This window comes from Rhinolophus sinicus, linkage group LG06, assembly GCF_036562045.2.
Source record: "Rhinolophus sinicus isolate RSC01 linkage group LG06, ASM3656204v1, whole genome shotgun sequence".
Taxonomy (NCBI): Eukaryota; Metazoa; Chordata; class Mammalia; order Chiroptera; family Rhinolophidae; genus Rhinolophus; species Rhinolophus sinicus.
In genome coordinates this window covers 5440364-5461318 of record NC_133756.1, presented here as the reverse complement: position 1 = coordinate 5461318, position 20955 = coordinate 5440364, and the positions used below count along the sequence as shown (strand labels likewise).

The 20955-nt window shown below is 52.5% G+C and overlaps 1 long non-coding RNA gene across 2 annotated transcripts; it reads right to left on the bottom strand.

Moving 5' to 3' along the window:
- Positions 1-1023: 1023 nt before the first annotated feature.
- On the bottom strand, positions 1024-20394 carry LOC141572355 (uncharacterized). 2 transcript variants are annotated; one of them, XR_012497712.1, is made up of 3 exons: positions 20261-20394; positions 2877-3008; positions 1024-1623 (listed from the first exon to the last, which is right to left on the bottom strand). It is a non-coding gene; the product is annotated as an uncharacterized LOC141572355 (long non-coding RNA). The 2 variants fall into 2 exon arrangements; XR_012497713.1 differs by lacking the exon at positions 1024-1623 and adding an exon at positions 1637-1916.
- Positions 20395-20955: the final 561 nt, after the last annotated feature.

Genomic DNA, 20955 nt, shown 5'->3' with positions numbered 1-20955 from the left:
CACACACACATGGCGGCTGGCTGCCTCACGGATTCGGGCTTTCCTCCTGGCTGCAAGTGAGCATGTGGCTCGAGGGGGGTGTCGAGGGGGCCAGAACTCTATTCCAAAACCACGGTGGTCACCTCTCTAAAGAGGGGGTGGGCAATTCACAGAGGGTCGAGTAAGAAGAAGTAGGGGCATTTAGTGCCATGACGCGCCCTGAAGCAGGCGTTCCCCAGCTGGAGGGGTGGGTGTGGGGGCGATGTGTGTAGCCTGAGGCTGGGAATGTCCTCCCCAGCAGTCCTGTCCCAAGGCGAGTGCCTGGACAGGGTGACCACGTGTCTCCAGGGCATCTCGGCTCCTGGCTCTTATTCCTTCCAATTTTACGTGAAACCAGCTTCCTACACGCATGGGGCAGGGGGACCAGGGGACACGAAGGAGTTTAAACATGAGACACACTGAAACCACACCACTGAGCACACCTAACGCCAACTTATTACAGTGTCAGTGTCCCCCCAAAAAAGGCAGTTAACAGCAACCCCATGCAGATCCTCCTGGCTGTCTGCCCAGGGCACCCTCACTTGCCCCGCACCCTTGGCCCCCACCTTCCTATGACCCACAATTCCCCCCTCCTCTGACTTTACCATTAGACCCTGAGGGGCAGGATGATGACAGTAGCAAAGGTAAGATTAACTATATTCAGCTCATTGACAGATGTCGGCTGAGGACCTGATGAGCCCAGGGGTGTGGCAATGGATGGGACAGACACACACATCCTGCTCTCCAGCAGCTGACATTCTAATAACAGAAGTGATAGTGACAGCAGCTGGCACGATGGCACTTGCCATCTGGTAGGCACTGTATTGGTAAGTACCTCACATGTATTACCAGTTAGTTTTCCAAACCACCGCATAGTGGTAAGGGGTGCTATCCCTTACCCGCCTCACTTTCCCAAAGAAGGTGGCACACAGAAAGATTAGGACATTTTCCCAAGGTCACACACTCACACACCAGGGACAGCTGGGACAGGAGGAGCCAGGACTGATTGCTACCAACTGGTAATGTTTAGAGCAGGCACCAAGTCATATGTATCTCGGGGTTTCTTCCAGGTTATCACAGAGAGGAACTCCAGGTATGTTTGTGCTGCGGTTTAGGTGTCAGTGCCCAGGGCTGGCACAGACTCTCCCAGGGGAAGACCAGCAGCAGGGCAAATGTTGACGCCGGGCCGCAGACGCAGAGGACACTGGCATCCAGGCTGACCCAGCAATGCATGCTCCATAAACATTTGCACGTTCCCTGTGAGGAGCTTTATGCAGACGTCTGGGTTGATAAACCTGAAACATCTCTAGAAAGCATCTAATTAATGCATTCCCCGACTAGAGTGTTTTAGTAATTGCTGTTCAAGCAGCATAAAAGTTGAGAAAGCTTTTATTGCCTGTGCTGCTGGGACAGATAAAGTCACAGCCAGCCGCTTCTCCCAGGTGCTGCTGGCTCTCTCTTGCCCAACCTATTGGCATCCATCAACATTCTTCCAGCAACAAAAAAATTAAATAAAAAAAAAAGCATCTTCTTTGAACACTCTCGGACATCGGGCAGGAAGCTGGGCACTGAATTACGGAGCTTGAGTAATTGCCTGCAGTCATTCTGATGGAAAATGGCAGAAACTGCAATGAGTCACAGGGTGGTGGAAAGGCAACTGTTTAGTGATGATAATTCTGTGGGGATAATTTCATTAATGGAAGTGGGGGACGGCATTTGTGCCAGCGAATACTGTAAGTGTGTACATAAATATCCACAGACATGCGTCTCGTGTTTAAAAGCAGCTGCATGGAAGTGAGTATGGATGTGCCTGCCTTTTTAATAAATGCCCAAGCACAGAACGGTGATGCTCCATTCAGAAGGGACCTGTGATCCGCACTCCTGCAGGGGGGCAAATCCTGTAGGTGAAAGGAAATGGGAAAAAAGATGTTTCGAGTGTGGATATAAAAAGCTTCTATTTGATTTGGGGCCACAAAGGATTCAAAAAACATCAAGGCATGGACTGAGTCAATAGCTTTCACCAAAGCTATTGAGAAAGAACTTCCCTGCTCTGGAATTTAGCACATGAATCACACCCAGTGCAAATCCGGGCACCTGCAAACGGTCATGCCCAGATGGCACTGAGCAGGGCCAGACCCAAGAGAACCCCAAGTCTTTCTCTGCTGCCCAGGCTCCCCTGCTGAGTGTCAGGTCCTCCACTTAAGGACCAAGATGCACTTCTGTTTTGCCAAATGAACGGGGTCACACACTGTGAATGAAGGCAGCGTCTGCATTCTGCCACGTCCAAGGCCTGCGGATTGAAAGTCTTACTGGACACTTATTTTAGGACCAAACCCCTGTCCACCTGGACAGCCTCTTCCCCCTCACCACCGCTGTGCCCCCCGCTCCCCCGGACCCCCTCATACCACCCACCCCCAACACCATCAGCTCAAACACCTGAGCATGCAAACGACCTTGATCTTAGTGGCCTTGAGCCTCCAGAATTAGAGGCTGGCCAGCGTTTTCATTTGCAATGCTGACCGGGTTTTATGTTTGCCTGTGAGCCAGCCCCAGAACTGGCCTGGCTCAAAAAACAGAGAGGCACTTTTCACCCTGAAATGCACTGGCTTTCTTCTTTGGTTTGTATCTTTTAATTAAGGTAAAATTCCCATAATATAAAATTAACAATGAAGCATTTTAAAAGGCACAAAGCAGTGGCACTTAGTGCATTCACAGTGTTGTGCAATCGCCACCATTATCACGCGAAGAGACGCTTGCATCACCCCAAAAGGAAACCTGTGCCCATTCAGGGGTCACGTCCTGCGCCCCTCCCCCAACCCCTGGTGAACACCAACCTACTTTCTGTCCTGAGGGATTACCTATCCTGCATGATTCATCTCAATGGATTCACGTGGTCTTCTCTGTCTGGCTTGAAGTCTTTGAGGTTATCCATTCACCCATCCGTGGACATCTGGGCGGTTTCCACCTCCTGGCTATCGTGAGCATTGCAGCTGTGAAGGTTGGGGTACGTGTGTGAGTTCCTGCTTTCAGTTCTTTGGGGTTTATACTCAGAAGTGGGATTGCTGGGTCCGGTGCTCGTTCTGTGTTTGACTTTCCGAGGCCTGTGCACAGGCTTTTAATCCCAGCTCTCCTGGGTTTACTGGCAGTTTCTCTGTGTCCCCTGTGCCTGCCTGATTCTACCATATCCTGATTGCACATCCACAGCCACACACTGGACTTAGGGAACATCCCAGTGACACCATGGGGTTGGGGACATCCCATGTGACATAGAGGTTCTCCCGCTGGGACCTCAGGTTCATGCCGTGGAGGCAGCGGGATGGCCATTTGGCACTGATGAGCTGGTCCACACTGGACCAACCTCTCAGTCTGCTGGACCCAGGTGTCCTCATCCATCCCCTTCACCAGGCAAGGACCAAGGGAGACACAGCTGGGTAGAAACCAGCCACCTGTATGTTGAGGTCATTGCAAATGGCGGTCCCATGCCAGGCTCTGCCAGGCGCTCCCATGTCCCGTCAGCTTCCAGGTGCGCTGGGTGAACTGCAGGCAGGACGGGCAAGAGAGTTCCAGCCCTAATCCCATGAGCAACCCCTCCCCCTTGCCTCAGTGCTGGATGGCAGGCTGCTGCCGCCTGGTCCTGCTCTGGGCCGGGTTCCCACTGCCTTTTTGGGGGTCCTGAGAGCCTGCCCCTTCCCCCGCCCGTCCAGGCTGAAAAACAGATGTCCCTGGTACCTGAGCAGCCTGTACCTCCCAACCTTTTGTGGGGAAAAAATGTCTGATCTGGCACAAAGCAAAACAGAGCACTAAAACTTTTACCCACCTGAGTTGTCTGTCTATAGGAAAGAGGAAATAGGCCCCTCCATCTCGCCTATGGAGCACTGTGGTCAGGGTGCTGTCACCCCAACATCCACTCGGGGCACGTCAGCGACTATGGGACTGCGAGACTCACTGTGATTTATGAGAATATATATTTGGTCCTTCAAAATATATTCCTTATACATGTTGGTCTTCTCCATAGTTCCTGGCTCACAGCTCCCAAAGCCCTTGGAATTTATTGAACAATAAGAACAGGAGCATCTTTTGTTCTAATAATTGGTCTCTTGTCCTCAGCTCCTGAAATCCCTTCAGAGCCAGGAAGGTGAAATGGGTGTCTTGCGATAAATAACAAGCCTCTTTCCGCCACACCTGATTTATGTTAATAAGGTGTCTTTTGGACAGTACCTAAGGAGGGGGCTGGCTGCCAGGGGAGCCAACCGTAAACAGAGGGTGGGAACTTTCAGTCCCTTCCCCTGATTTCCCGGAAGGAGAGATGGGCTGGAGGTTGAGTCAGTCACCAATAGCGGATGATTTAATCAGCCGTGCCTGGTAAGGAAGCCTCCATAAAAAGGATGGGGTTTGGAGAGCTTCCGGGCTGAGGAACCAGAATGCTTCCACGTGCCACCATGCTGGGCCCCACACTTCATGGGAACAGAAACTCCTTTTCTGAAGACCTCGCCCCGTGTATCTCTTCATCAGGCTGTTGATTCATAGCCTTTAATATCCTTTGTAATAAGCTGGCAATCTAGTGAGTAATGGGTTTCCTGAGTCCTCTGCGCCACTGTACCAAGGGCGGGGTGGTGGGAACCTCCCAACGATAGTCAAAGGTCGGAAGCCCAGGTGACAGCCTGGAGTTGGGACTAGCCTCTGAAGTGGGGCAGTCTTGTGGGACTGAGCCCTTGACGCATGGCGTCTGACGCTATCTCCAAGTAGACAGTGTCGGAACTGAGCTGAACTGTAGGATTCTTAGCTCACCGTCGGGGCCCCTGAGCATCCCCTCCCCTTTCCAGCAAGCACGGTCATTTCCCCACATCCACAGCTCTTTTCGGTGGCAACAGGAAAAGCAAAACTTTTTAGGAGGACAAATGAGAGATAATAAAAACAGATTAACAATGTGCAAGTTACCCTAAGGAAAAAGTGTCCTATTAAGAAACAAATGAGGAGCTCATGCTATTGAAAAAACCATGGCTGGAGAGAAGAACGGGCTGTGGCTGACAGAAATTACAGTATTGTCCCGTGCAAGACCAATGGGCTCTGTTCCCTGACAATCCACTGACGCTGTCGTGTATTAAGCCCATTAGGCGGCTGGCCGCCGTCAGTCACATCTCAAACAGTCGCACATGTATGAAAGACAGCTACAGTCATTTGCAAGATAATTACCATTTTAATCTCAAACCAGCCCCAGAAGCAAATTGCTTTGTAAGTAAGCGGGTTTTGCAGTTGTCTGCAATGTGGGGGATCTGCTCTTCCACTCTGTGTTGGGCTGGGTAGAGACGGGGCAGCCCCGCTCCATACCCGGGGGCGGACGGGGTGGCGTCACACTGCTGTCTGTCTGCGGGAGGCAAACAGAAGGACTGCCCTGCTCAGAGCTGTCCTGACGATGGAATCGGGGTGTAGAAAAGGCCCAAGTCCAGAAGCAATGAGACCCCTGGGAACTGAGCAAGGACACGAGTATCAAAGTAAGTTGCCAAGACCATAACTTCAGTTCCAAATGCAAGGCCTTCCCTGAAAAATGAGAAGGCTGACTACAGCAGATAGGATCAGTACATTGCAGTGAGGAGAAAGGAGAAATGGATCTGGACACAGGAGGAGAAAGGCGGGGCTGGGCACGGCCAGTGAGAAGGGAGGTGCTGAGCCAGGGGAATGGGGGAACCAAACGTGAGATGAGCAGATCAGATGAGACCGGCTGGCGTGGAAGCTACTGGCTGTGAGAGCACTTTATCTCGGAGAGTCTAAGGCATGGCCATCACTAACAGGGCAGCTGTCACAGAGCAGGAACCGAGAGACGTGTACAGAACTAAGCTCCCATGGCATCCGGTCACTTCTTGATTGGGAGGTAATGGAAATTGCTGGGATCGAACTACCCATCAGTTGCTTTAATTGCCTCTCACATAGTCCCTCAGAGTAAGCATCCAACCTTGGTCACCTCCACCTAATGGTATCTGGGATTATCTGAGTGACAGACAGAGGTCAGATGGCAGGAAGGAAGGCGGGAGAGCCGGTGAGAGGAGAGGAGGCCAGTGAAGAAAAGCCGAGAAAAGAATGTCCAGAGAGGGCCAGCCGTGAGCCCCATCCAGGAAGCTGGGTTAGGACAGTATGTGATGTGTGTGGCCACTTACGGACGGTGGTGATTCCTATGTACGTACAGCGGACAGAGCCTCAGTCTTTGGATGGCAGCGACTAGAGACGTCTGTGAGAGGAAGGCGGTGACTCAGGAGCCCGGGGAGGATAGTGAGGTACAGTCCTGGGCAGCAGGACAGGACCAGCTCCAGGACAAGGGGGCCTTTATCACCATAGAGCTCACCAGAGCCGCCACCCTTCTCAGTTCCTGGGCACACGGGGGCCACAGCTCAGGTCAGAACAGAGAAAGGGGGGCTGCAGCCAAGCACTTTGCTCTGGGATGGTGGTAGATTTTTCAGAATCATCCCCTCTGTCCTCCAACCCAGGCCTGTCCGGGGGTTTTCTGTTTCCGTTCAGGGTACCAGCGTGTTCCATCCCCACAACTCGTGTATCTCCTCGTTCTCCCCCACTTCCTGCCCCAGCTCTCAGAGTCCCTGCCCCACAATCTCTCCCCCTCTGCATCCAGAGCGTTCATTTCTGCTAGACGTCAGCTCCCAGCTCTGGCTGTATTTGTTATCTCTTGCCGTGTAACAAATCACCCCAGAGCTTAGCCAGAAACCACAAGCACAGTTATCTCACACTGTTTCCACACCTCGGGAAGCCGGGAGGGGCTGAGCTGGGTGGTTGTGTCTCGAGGCCTCTCCGGAGAGCTCAGGGTACCTGCGGCCCCTGAAGGCTCGGTCGGGCTGCAGGGTCTGCCTCCAAGAAACCTCGCTCACAGGGCTAGCAGGTGGGGCCTCGGCTCTCCTCCTGGAGGCCTCTCGTCCTCCAGAGTCCCTGTTCTCCATGTGGCTTCTCCAGAAGGATGCTGTCGGCCTTTCTGCCTGGCAGCTGGGCTCCAAACAGACAGCCAGCAAGCAGGAGAGGACCCAAGACAGAAGCTGCGGTTTTCATGACCTAATCTTGAAAGGTTCTGCCATGTGCTGTTGGTCACACAAAGCCACCCTGGAGCCACGCAGACTGCATGAGGCTGAGTAGCAGGAGGCCACAGTTCCTGACGCTCAGTACAGGTGTTAGTGAACTTGGCCTTTCTCCTGCGGGAGGACGGCTCTGAGGAAGCAGAGGTGTCCTCCTTGTGTACCTTCCCAGAGACCCAGATGGGGTCAGAACTCAAGTCAGTGCCCACCAGTCACCTTCTGGAATATTGAGTTTCGGATCCATGCAAGCAAACGTCACCGAGGGCTTAATATGCAGGTTCTCCTGGTCACCCACCAACTGCTGGTGTTGCCTTGAGGTCCTTCCTCTCCTCCAATGCGTTGTGTAGACTAAAGTAGACAGCGGCTAACAGAGCTCTTGCTTACATGCTCAAGGTCACAGACTGTACTGTCACGTGGGCATTATTTACCCAGCACAAAGAAAGCAGACTCGGAGATACTGCTGTGATAATAGAGTGATAATTCAGTGGCACGTCCCTTTTGCAAAACGGCCATCACTGGCTGTTCTGTGTGCAGGGAGACAAAAGATGGGGTCACCGAAGAATTCCACTTCCGCTTTCTTCTGTGCATGAATCCTGCCTTCCCCACGGCCTGCTGCCCCCCCCCCCCCGTCCCCGCCCCACAGCCCCGTTTCTCTTACAGGACGCGCTCACTGTTAGCTTTTCAGGTTTAATGCCAATACGAAAGAGAATCAATGGAAGTGATATTATGAGACAATGTATTTTCCATCCGACAAATGCAGGGGCATTTTTCACTCTGATTTTTACAATTCAAAATGAAACGTGGAGATTATTTTTCAGCGGCAAACCCTGAACATCCCGTCTCGCTGTCAGTAATGCGATTCCTGAGGCTGGATGTACAACGAGCCAGGGTCGACTTCCTGACATTAATGCGCAATGTGTCAGATACCAAATCCAGCTAAATGAGCCGCTGCTCCTTTAATATACTGGGATCCCCTCCGAGAGGCCGAGGGGGGGCTTGTGGGGGACCTGCTTCGGCTTAGGAGTCCACACAACTAACAGTGACAGGTCCCCCCTCCTGGGAGTTCATTAACACAGAGCCAGATCAGAGGCAAATGTTTGGACATGAACAAAAGGTGCCTGTCAGGAAAACATGGGGCTGCTATAGTCCCGACCGGGCACCCACCAACCAGAACCCACCGACCGGCACCCACCCACCTGCATCTTCGCAAGTTGATGCAGGGATGTGAGTCGCCGAGTCTTCAGCCTGCACCGAGATGCAGCTGTCAGCTGCCTGGCAGTCACCAAACCCTGCTGCCCAGCCCACAGCCACATCGGGCCCAGTCCTGGGTGGGAGCCCCCGCGACGCCTCTCCACCCAGGTCACACCAACTCCCTACAGCTGCGCACACTTGTTACCCACAGTCCACTTCACTCCTGTAGGTTCTCCTGACCCGCTCACCACCTGGGATCAGTCCACTGAGGGCAACCACATCTCCACCCACTCACCCCCACCCACCGATGCCCTGACTTTCCAAACTTTGCAGTCTTTATTATTTTTCTTCACCCGTTTCAACCCTGCTCCTGCACTCTGGGCTCCTTGACTGGCTTTGGTTTTCCCATCCCAACTAATAGCATGGGGTCCACGATCCCTGAGTGGGACTGGGGATCCAGGAAATCCCTAATATCAGATGGGCTTCTTAGCATGTTGGTCTTTCTACCAGGGAGGGGCATCTTCGGTTCCCATCAGGTTCCCAAAGGAGCCACGGGTGCCAGAAGGTAGAACCAGCCCTCAGATATCAACTCAGAAACGGCCCCATTGACCAGGCCGCCCATATACCCCATGGGGTGTCAGACGGCCCAGGCCTGCGCTTTCTCTGGCTCTGGACCCACTCCTCTGAAGTGCCATGTGCCAACCAATGTGTCCACACCAGGATCTGAGCTAACTCCTGGCCCATGCTCCTGGCATGGGTAGCGGGGCAGACACGTAGGGCCACCACAGCTGGGTCAAGGACGGTCACTGCTGGCAAAGCAAGCAGCCCTGCTTCCTTCGAGGAGTCTCACTTCCATCCCCTTCCCCAACCAGCGGGTGTGGCCAGGTCAGCTGAGAGTCCCGCCAACACTCACGGTGGGTGGTCAGAACAGCAGCATCTCAGGACAGCAGTCAGGGCTCTGCAGGACACACAGATGGACTGTTCCTGCTGCACAAGGCATTGGGTGGTCAATCTATGGGGACTCCACGCTGACTACCCCAGGGCAGACTGGCCTCGAATGCATTCATTTTGCACCAAACAGCTGCCAGGAGCAAATGACCACGCTGATATCTGCAGAGCCCTCCCTGGACATCATGATGTCACAATGACAAAAGTGCAGGAGGCAGAGCCTGCATCTGTGATGCTCAGGGTCACCCCTGCCCCACCTCCAAGCAGGCTCAGGGGTGTGGATGGAATGAATGAATGAATGAATGAATGACCAGATTTCCCATTTGCTGAGGGTTTGCTTTCTGAGCTCAAAGATTGTCCTGTTGACTCCCCACATGCGCCCATGAGGTCAGTTGTATTGTCATCTGCCCTTGAAAAGATGAGGAAACTGAGGCACAGAAATGTTAAGAAACCTACCCAAGGTCACATGAGGGGGTAGGGTTGACATATTTCACAGATAAACATACAGGAAGCCCAGTTAAATTGGAATTTGAGACACACGATGAATAGTATTTTTTTAGAAGACGTGTATCCCCAGATGTTTTATGAGATATACGCATATGTATACTGAAACGTTACCTGTTGTTTATCTGGAAATCCAGTTTAACTGGGTGGTCTGTATATTCTCAGGTGACCCGACACGGGAGCCAGGGGCTTGAACCCAGGTCTGAATCCAGCTGTGAGGCTCTGAGCCCACGTGCTCCCCAGAGACATCTGGAGCTGCAGGGGACCTTGCACTGGGTGTCAGCTCTGGGGGACCCTGGGAGGGAGCAGCAAAGACCCGCGATCCTCGGTTCTGCCTGGGAGGCTCTGCTCTAACCCACCAGCCACATAAGGGGTCAAGAGTGAGGAGGGGCAGCGGGCTGGAGGGAGGGGGTGTCACGGGACTCGGGTGGTAAGAAGACTTATCATCATGAGACAGAAAAGGGACCTGAGAGGAGTGCCGTCTGGGATCGGGACCTAGAGGAACACACCTGGAGGGGGAGTCGGACTTTGCCCACTGTTTTCATCTGGTGCTGCAAAAGCACTTGGCGTGCTTGCAAGTGCAGCTGGCAAGACCACCTCCCAGGCGACAACGCTCCCCAAGAACAGGCAGCATCCAGAGGGAGGCACTGAGAGCCCTGTGCTCGGGGGGTTGCAGTGACTTCAGGTGAAATGAAGAAATGAGACACATCTGAGACCCGTCTCCGTTTCTGCAAGTGAAGAGTAAGCACGGCCAGCGCCCATACCCATCACTCCCGGCCCCATAAACCCTGCATTTGATCGGCAGTTCGCTTTTACGTAAGTGAGTTTCCTCTGTGTTGGGAACCCGGCCTCTTTAATAGCTGCAGTAATAAACACTGACTTCCTCCTCCCAGCTCTCCAGGAACGAAGTTAGTCCAATTAGATTTTCCTCTCCCGTTAAATTCTCAGGCTCCGCTATCTGCAGGCACAGGGTGGCTAAAAACACCCACTTAACCAGGGACTCCCAGAGCCTCAGGTGTTCCCGAGTTCCAGGCTGTCTGTGAGCGGGGTACTTTAGAAAGTTTTCAAAGTGACCACCCTGTGGGAACATTCTGACCCTGAGGTGAAGATAAGGAGACTTCGGCCCGATGTGCAGTGCGGCTGTGAGAAAGAGAACTTCCGGAACAATCTGCTGCTCTCTCTACCCAGCTCCCCAGGGCCCGCGGCTGCCACCACTGCCACAGCCCCAGAGAGGGCTCTGCCATGTTTGCCGGCCATTCGCTCCTTTCTAAGGCATGTCGGGCACCTAATGAGGTGAACACAGGGTCTGGGTCTGCTGGGCAGAGGGCAAAGCCCAGCGTGGCGATGACGCACTGTCTTTCAGCTTGAATGAACAACGTCCATCTCTTCGATCCAAATTGCAAGTCCACCCCTTCTAGAAGGTCTTTCCAGATTGTCCCACCCATTCCCCAATCCCCACCCCCAACACCTATAACAGCCACACCTCTGTGCAGATCAAGAAGCATTTTAAACCTACTCACACGTAAATCACGGAGGACAGAAGTCAGTCTCTTCTATTAAGCTTTCCCATCTTTGAGCACCTTCCTTTGGGCTCACCTCATTTCAGCTGTGCTGAATCTTTCTTTTCTTGCTGGATGAGGTCACCCAAGTTTGGTCCCCGACATCTCCCTGCTTGGACCCGTTACAGCAACCAGGCTCCTGCCTGCTGGCCAGGCTGGTGCCTCCCTCCAGAAGCTTGCTCTTTACCCTCCTAGGAGCCTCTGGAATCTCTTCCATCGGTGGCATTGCAAAGTTGCCAGGCCAGTAAGTAAGGGAGTCATTAAAGGGAAAAAGGAAAAACAAGAAAAGCGAGCAAAAAAAAACAATTGCAGTTGCTCTCCCCACCCCCATCCCGCATGGATGCACTAACATACTGCGAGACTAGCGCTAACACAGCTGCCCACCTGCCCGGGGTCATATCTTTTCCTGCTTCCTTCCACGCAGGAGGGTAAATTGGAAGGAAATGTTGGTGCCAGAGGACAGCTCAGAATGTCACACTGAGCAGACTGTACCCTGAAGGAGGCCACCAGTTCTGGTCGCTCTCAGCCAGCCAGCTCCCTGCGTCCTGTTCTCTGGCAGTTTGCAAGGCCACCTGCTCCAGAACCCATCTCCGCTGCTCCATCACTCATCAGAGGCAAGACCCACACCTGCACTCAGCGGGGCTGACTTGGCACATCCCTTAGCCAGGTGCTGTGTGGCACCCACGGCCAGACGTCTATAGCATTTGGTTTGGACGCGTTCACCATGCTTCTCATTCTTCTGAGACCAGCGTGTCCCCAGGGCACATTCATCTTGTGCCAACGATGTCACGTCTAGAAATTTGCTCTGCCTGCCTCCTCTGTCTGTTTTATATTTGCTGTGATATCAACCCTGCAGGGAGGTCGCCAGGAGGGGACTAGCAGGAATTCCCAGATTCACCCATTGCTTTCACTTGGCACCATTTGCTTTGTCATTTCCACCCCACACCCCACCCCCATCTTTCCTAAGAACAAAAACACTCAGCAAAATCAGGAAGTTCAATATGATAGCAACGCAATCAACTGACCTATAGCACATTCGCCCATTCCATCAACTGGCCCACAGTGCCCTTTGTGGCTTTTGTCCCTGTGGGGACAGAGGCAGGAGTGCAGTTTCCAGGCTCTCGGCCTCACGTGGAAAGGTGCTCACTTGGGTAGTAAATGGCCATCAACTGTGATTGGATGGCCATCAGCTGTGGCTAGTTGGCCATCAGCTGTAACCAGTGAGCCATTGGCCACTAATATAAGTGCCGTGGCTACACTAGCAGAAAATGGGGGGTTAGCAAGAAGATGGTGGCTGGCAAGCGCAGATTGCAGTTAGTGGGAAGCGGACAGTGTGGCTCCTGCTTCCTGTGTCTCCAACCCAGCCGCCAGCGAGAATATAGTGGTATGACTCCGCTATCTATGGCTCCGTGGGTGTTCCTTTTTGGCCTCACTATATCCTGCGTTCTTATGTGGGGAGCCCGCATGTCACCCTGCGTGACAGTCCCCCAAGACCCCCACCCCCAACACACACATTTTCACTGTTTCCCAGTCTCTTTAGGCTTCTTCAAACTAACACAGTTTCTTGTATTTCCATTTCTTTCTCCTTCTTGACCTTGACATGTCTGGAGAGGAAAGACCAGTTACTTTTTTGCATGTGCCTCTGTTGCTGTTTATTTGTGCTTCTTGCAATCAGACCCGGTTGTGCATTTTCATCGGGGGTGCACAGGAGCAGGCTGTGTGGTGTGTCCTGTCCCCTCCTCTGGAGGCATGTGGTGTCCCCTGCTGGGACAGGTCTTTGATCTCCTGGTTAAGGTGGGTCCTCCAAGGCTCTCCACTGGAAAGTGACTCTATTTCCTTTCATAATTAAGAAGTAATTTGTGGAGAGATATTATGATTCTATAAATAGCCAGTTCATTGTCAAACGTTCGCCCACCGGCTTCAGCATCCATTAATGGATTTCTAAATCCTTTATGCGGGAGAATTCTAATGCAAACAGAGCTTAGCATTCTCCCAGTTTGCTCATTCATTCATTTATGTATATCAGTACAGATTCATTGGTTTTGTTTTATTCAATGGACTATAATCCATTATTACTGTTACTTATTTGGATGCTCCAGTTGTCCCAGGTTCGGCCAGTGGCAGCCCCACCAACGAGCCCCAAGTCCTTTTAACAGCCCATCATTGTTTGAGCACCTCCTGACTTTCTGATGCAAAAAAAAAAACCACTCCAGATTTGCCTTGGGCTTCCCCAGCTTCAGGCCTGAAACCAGCCTTTTCTCCAAGGAGTCCTGGTTCCTTTGGATGGAGAATAGTGTGAGAAACGGAGATGGGGCTGGGTGAGGGGCAATCATGTAAACTGGGGGTTGTTGCTTTTATGCCCTCTCAGTGGACAGAGCTAAGAGATAGGTGACAGGTGGGTGACAGATAGATAGATAGATGACGATAGATGATAGATGATAGATAGATAGATAGATAGATAGATAGATAGATAGATAGATAGATAGATGATAGATATAAATTAATGATTGATAGAGAAATGATAATGATGGTGATGAAGAAATAGATAAATGATGATAGAAAAATGACAGAAGAAAGAGGAGGAGGAGAAAGGGGAAGGGAAGAGAAAGGCAGAAAAAGGAGAAAGAAATGAAGAAGGAATGGCCATAAATATATAATCGTAATATAGAGAGAGATATTCATATGTATGTGCATTTATATACTCTGTAGGTGTGTGTACATATGTATATATTTATGTGCGTATGTGTATGCCTCTGCACACACACACACACACACACACACACACAGGGATGAATTCACACTGAACCTGCCAAGTCCAGTTCACAAAGCACACCTCTCCTCCCTCCTGGCTGTATTGAAACTCGCTTCCCCGTCAGTGAGAGATTGAGTTCCATTATCCTTCATATGTTTCCTTACTTGCTCAAGATTAGACTAAAGAGAAAAGAGCTTTAAAATTACTAACCCATACACTGTAACAAGCAAACCTGCTAACTGTGGTTCCATAGTGTTTACAAGTTTGTTTTGCAGGCAAAATGTGTACTCTATGACTTGCACGGGGCTTGAACATACCATTTTATGGGTTTGGGTAAATGCCTATGTCCACGTAACACGCGTCTCTGCCAAGACATAGAAATGTCCTCCCCCAAACAGCTCCCTGGACCCCTTTTCAATCAACACCCTCAAAGGCAACCTCTGTTTTGGTCTTTTTTTCACAGGTTAGGTTCACTTGTTCTGGAATTTCATATAAATAGGGTCATACAGTATGCATTTCTTTCTGTTCCATCTCCTTTTCCCAGCAGCGTGCCTGTTAGATCCACCTGTGTGCTGCGTGTTTCCTGGAGCCTTCCAGATTACCGTTGAGTGGCTTTCTGTTGTGTGAGTATGCCATCACTTGTTGATCCATCTGCTCTTATGGCTATGTGGGTGACACTCAGCTTCTGTCTGTTATAAATAAAGTTGATATGGACACTTTGGGACACGTCTTTTGGGGGCTATGTGCTGTCATTCTCTTGGGTAAAACCTAGTGTATAATTGTTGAGTCACAAGATAAGTGCTTCACTAGTATTATGAGACAATGGCAAGTGTTTCCACAGTCAGATTGCTTTGCGTCCCCCCTGACACTGGGGGGGCCCTCTGGCTGTACACATCCTCATCTATACCTCGTCAATATCTAGTTATCCTCAGTCTTTCTCGTTTTGGTCATTTTATCAGGTATGTAGTCGTATCTCTCCTTTTTTTTTTTTTAATTGCTAGACACTTGGGCTTTTAAAAACTTTACATGAATTTGCAGTGATGAGCCTCCTGGGACACACATTTGGTCTTTCTTTATTATTCCCTTAGAGGAGACTCCCGGAAGTAGAATTAGTTGACCAAAGAACATAAACTTTCAGAAGCTCCTTAAAATTGCAACTTACGCTCCCACTCTGATTGCATCAGGACTGCCCGGCATCCTGCCTTTTACCAGGACTCAGCATGGTCTTTAGAAAAAGGGTGGCCAATTCTTAAACTGCCTTATAAACTGTCTTGGAGTCTAATGTGCCTTCGAGAAAGTGTTCAGACCAAAGTGTGTGTGTGCTGATGAATTATCACAAACAGAATACATCTGAGGAACTAGGTCAACCAGAGAGCATCGTCACGGCTCCAGCTGTCCACTCACACCTCCCACTGCCCTCCCGCTGCCCAAAGTAAGAGCTGTCCTGACAGGGAGGGTTTGACCTTGGTTAGGTCGGCTCCCGTGCCCCTAAGCCCCATGTGATCCCAACACACAGTGTCCTGTCGGTTGCTGGTCCAGTGGTCAATATTATCCATGTGGTCAGTATTCTCCACAGTGGTCAATATTACCCACATGATCTCTATTACCCACATGGTCTGTATTACCCACAGTGGTCAGTATTACCCAGAGTGGTCAGTATTACCCACAGTGGTCAGTATTACCCACAGTGGTCAGTATTACCCACATGGTCTGTATTACCACATGATCAGTATCGTCCTCTCTGCTCATTGGACATAATAAGGACTTGGGTTTCCTACCCAGACAAGTCCAGAAAGACCCACAAATCTAGTCATGTGGTCCCTACAACATTCGACGCTGCCATCCCCAACGTCCTTTGAGCCCCTGGGTTATCTGGACTGGCCTTGGTTCCCCCATGAGCTCTCTCGGCAGGAAGGGGGTCTCCCCCACTAAAGGAGGGGGGTACCTGGATACCTGGAGCACGGTGTTGGCACACAGGGAATGGTCTGGGGTAGTCTGCCCCACTGCACTGGGAAAAGCAGGAGGGGACAGAGACAAAATGCATATTCTTTGCGTCTGACTGGGAACGTCCTTCCTTTAGCAAAGGGCCAAGCATTTGAAACTTCAAAGGCAGGAAACTCCAGCATGGAGGTCCCAGAACTCCCCTTCTCTGAGCTCCTCTGTCACCCAGCGTAGTGCCTGCCACTCTGGTCCCATGGGCTGTCGTGTCTTCTTACCTGGAGCACCCATTCCTTCAGGATCAGGGAGACAGACGGGCTGCCCTCCCCTGGGCAGCAGCCACCCACCACCCCACTCTCTTCTGTTGGCACCAATGACCAGCTCTGGAGCCGCCCTGGCAGCCTCTGGCCGGCTTCTCTGGCTGGGTCTGCACCACATGTTTGGGAACAGCTCACACACCCAGCTGACCACACTGTACGACATAAAGGACAGAGGACGTCAATTGGACGTGCCTGGCCTCTCAGCAAGCTCCTGGCAGAGAAGAGAGCTGCTGCTGCCCTCTCCACCCTCTGGAGCTGAGTGTCTCCGGTTTAAATGTGGCTAAGGGGACGCGCCCCCCCCCATGGCCTCACAGGCCTCCCAGCTGTGACATTTGCACCCTGACATCGGCTGGAAAGGATGTGAGCTCAGGAAGCCTTCAAGGACTTATAGCTCCCACAGACACGCGGGGCTTGCAGTGAGCCCGGAACGTCAGGGCCCGGTTTGCACTGAACCCTGCGAGCTGTCAAGTCCAAGGGCTCTGATGCCCTACTGTCTGATACACGAGAGGTGGCAGAGGCCAGGAGGGGGGACAGTGCAGGGAGGTCCTTCCTCATCTCCCTCTTCCTGTCCAAGATGAAGGAGAGGGTTTGAATCCATGGACCTTCGCCGGGAGAGGAGAGCCATGTGGCTTGTGTTTCTTCCTAGGCCCTGAGAGCCAGGAGCTGGCTGAGGGTCTCCAGGCAAGACCCAGGCCATTCGGAGCTGGAAATGATTAGTTTCATAACGCAATATTGAGGCTATAAATCTTCCCAGGAGCAGAACCCATAAACCCTGGTTTTTATTATCCACTTACTGCACAGACTCTGGCTGTTCTTTCACTGCGCCACAATTATCCTACAATTACTGTTATATTGTTAAGTAAATAGTGTGCCGGAAGCGGCAATTCCAGGGCTCATAAATATATAAGCAAACACAGAGGGAGCCAAGGGAAGGAGCAAGGATGGGGGCACAGGTGGTCAGAACGCTGTGTTGGAACGCGACACCCCGAGGACATGGCCGTCACCCTGCAGATGGGTCCCTGGCAGCCCCTCCCATCCCAGCACGAGGACTTCCCCTTAGGTTCTGTCACTCTCAGAGGGACTGCCAGGGCTCCTTTCATGAGCCGAGAGCCTGTGGGGAAAACACAGGGGACCAAGCAAATGCTCATGGATTGTTTGTTACGAACAGGCTCCTAGCAGCTCTGCACATAACACCTCCAAACTGGAAACAGCCCAGGAGCCCATCAGCGGGAGACGGGGTAAACAAGCGGTGTCATGGTCACACGACAGCGTACCTACTGGTCAGCAGGAAAAAGGAGTGAACGGCTGATACATGTGACAACACAGGATGATGGGTGACAGAAGCCGGGAACAAGAGTGCAGACGGCGCAGCACCAGCTGCATGAGAACCTGAGAACAGGCAACTCTAGCCCATGAGCTTAAACTTTCTGACCACTGGCCACGTAGGGGCCCGACTGGGCAGGGCCGGGAGGGGACTTGCTGGGGCCATGGTGATAGTCTATAAAAGGGGCTTGGGTTGCACAGGGATGTGCATTTCTCAAAACTCATCAAAACCTGGGTTTCGACCGTGAAGCTGCTAGGGTGACGGGTCAGACTAATGTGGCCTCGTTTTCAGGAAACACCCCATGTGGGCTGTGTCCTGTGGCCAAGGGGCCAAAAATATGCAGGCAGTCTCACCGTCCACCCCAAGACACAAGTCGGGGTGAGGCCAGCTCCTCTGCAAAAGTTATTAGTCCATCCTGTCCTGGGCCTGCACTGGGGTGGGGTTGGGCCTGGCAGATGGAAAGAAGGTTCCAGAGACCTGAGGCTGTGCCTGCTGAGACCAGTAGAGCCTGGGCTCAGGGGACAATGCTCTAAAATTACTCGATACCAGAAATGCTGGGAGTACATTCCTGGTTCCTTTCACAGCATTTATGCTTTTTAAAGCCTTTCCATGTCGACGTGACTGTTTTGTTTTCCCCAGGGTGACACAGTCAGGACAAAGGGCTTCATTCTTGGGAGAACAGTCACCTGCAGCTCCCAGAAACTGAGTATGCACATCTGAAGGAGTGACAGTGCTGAGGCAAAACCACAGGGTCCCCAGGTTCCAGCACCTTCCATGCCTCTCTTCCTAAAAGAGCATAGATAACTGAGAGCCAGTTGGTTACCGCTGAGGCACAGTGGCCCTGTCCCCTGGGGGAGGCAGAATAGCCTCCCCTACAGCCGCTGACACGTGATGGCCAGGCCTCCATGCGATGTCAGTCTCCGCGACAAAGGGGAAGAAAGGCTCCACGACAAAGGGGAATCAACTGACCTGGAGATGACCAATGTCCTCACAAGGACCCTTAACTGGGGAGAGAGAGAGAGAGAGAGAGAGGGGCAGAAAAGTCAGCACCAGGGACAGAGCAGCCCAACCAAGACAGACTCCCGCAGCCACAGATGGCTTTGAACGTGGAGGAAGGAATCAGGGGCCTCCAGAAACTGGAAAAGGCAAGGAAACAGATTCTGCCCAGGAGCCCTGCCCACCTTGGATTGTAGCCCAGTGGGACCCATTTTGAACTTAACTCTAACGTAACAAAAGTGTGTTGTTTTAAGCGACGAAGTCAGTGCTATTTGCTACAGTGGCTGCAGGAAATTTGAACACACTCTCTGGAAACTCAGGGACAACCAGAGCCCCTCTGCTCCCCCAGTGCAGTGGTGCTTGGGCTGCACTGCTCCCTGGGCTCCCGTCCCATGCGATAAGCTCTGGTCCCCACTCAGCCAGGGACCCTGACATCTGGGGACCCTGGAATCTGGGGACCCCCACCGCCTTCCTGCCGGGTCCTCTCCAGAACATTCTGCACCTGAAGGGTGACTCCTCTCTGACCCCATGTGCTTCTGGAGAGCTGGGGGCCAGGCACCCAGTCGTGTCTGTTTATAATGAATGAAATAATTACCAAGCACAGATTGCAGGGAAAGCAACATCGCGTCTTATAATAACATTTTCCAACAGGCTACTCGGCCACGCGTCAGTTCGTGTCCACTGTATGAACTGAACACATGCTTTTGCAGGTTTGTATTTGCAGTACCTTATCGAGCGAGCATTCCCCGGAACAACATAGAACAAATATTAATCAGGGCTCCAACTGAGGGCAACCTCCCCAGAAGCTCTCAACCACACCCCAGGCCGTTCCATCTTGGGGACTTCCGTTTTAAGAAAGTTGGTAACACTCAGCCAATAGCTCAAATGCCCCCTGGCACCTTTGGTGGAGAAGGAATGGAGAGTGTGAGTTCGGAAGGGTGATGGAGAACGGCCAGGTACAGCCGCACCCGCCAGCGGCCAAGAGCAAAACCCATGTGTGGCCAGGTGATCACGCTTGCACACTCAGGGGCACACCCGGGACCTCACACCACACCCAGACCACCGCCCAGACCCAGAAGCCCCACCCCTCGTCCTGAAAGCTACAGGATTATGCCCAGTCCCCTCGGCAGAGAGACACTGGAAGGAGCATAAGTTTGGACGTCAGATGGCTGGGACTTCTCTGACCCTCTGTTTCCTCATTTGTGAGAACAATTAGGATATTCGTGGGGTGACCCACTTGGTCTGGTTTGCTTGGGACATTCCTGCTTTGGTCCCAAAAGTGCCAGTGCTTCCCAGGAAAATTCCTAATTCCAGACCCACTGGGAAGGCCGGCCACCCTGAGTCTCCCTATCTGCCCTATAAGCTTGGGGACACATGAAAGCCTGTGAGGGGTACGCTGTCTCTGTCACCCTGGCTGTACTCACTGAGTCCACACGACCCTGAAACTCGCCTTCTCCCAAGCTTACTTCCTACCAGACGCCCCTGGCCTCCTCAGTGACCCCGGATCCTGGGAGGTCCCACGCCCTGAACGCTGTCGTCTGCTCTCCCACTCTCCCCAAGTCTAACCACCGCTCCCAGGCCCCCTCTTCCTCAGGTCTGCCCTCCCTGCCTCCCACTCTCTTCCCAAACAATCGCTGTACCTGCGCCTGGACCAGTCCTCCCAGCATGTCTCTGGACTGCTTGTTAATGCTGCTGCTGCAGGGCTGGGAAAACACAGAGCGGCCTCGCCCAGCCTGCTGCAGGCACACTTCCTGTCACGTGAGTGAGTGTTGACTCACGCTCACCTGACAGGTGGACCTCCTGGAATGACGGCAAAAGCAGTGGGGGTGTGGGAGGAGGTGCCTGGCTCTTCAGGGCCCCAAGGGTCAGACAACAGTTCTGGGGACGTGGAGGACAGGAAGCCCTGAGCCCGGGGACCTGGTCAGCAGCTCCTGTGGTCACACCCTCACGGGGCTCACGGGGCTGCAGGTGGGAGGCTGGGAGACTTCAGCGCCCCTCTCAGTGCTCAAACGGCCTGCCATGCACCTACCCTCTGTTCTCTGCACTCTGAACCGCCTGGTCCTACAAAACCTGCGTTCTTTCAAGTTTATGTTTACGTTCTAGGGATGCTTGCCTGATTCATCTGTGCATTTCAGAATTTCAGATCCGAGTGTTGGGGGTGGGCGGCTACTTTCTGCCTCCACACAGCCCCGTCCCACCTCCCTTCCCGCTGCTGTGTCAGGCAGACCTGGGTTTCATCCCCCTTCCCTCGCCTCTCTCTCTCTCTCTCTCTCTCTCTCTCTCTCTCTCTCTCTCTCTCTCTCTCTCTCTCAGACTTAAAGGGGCTAAGTCTCAC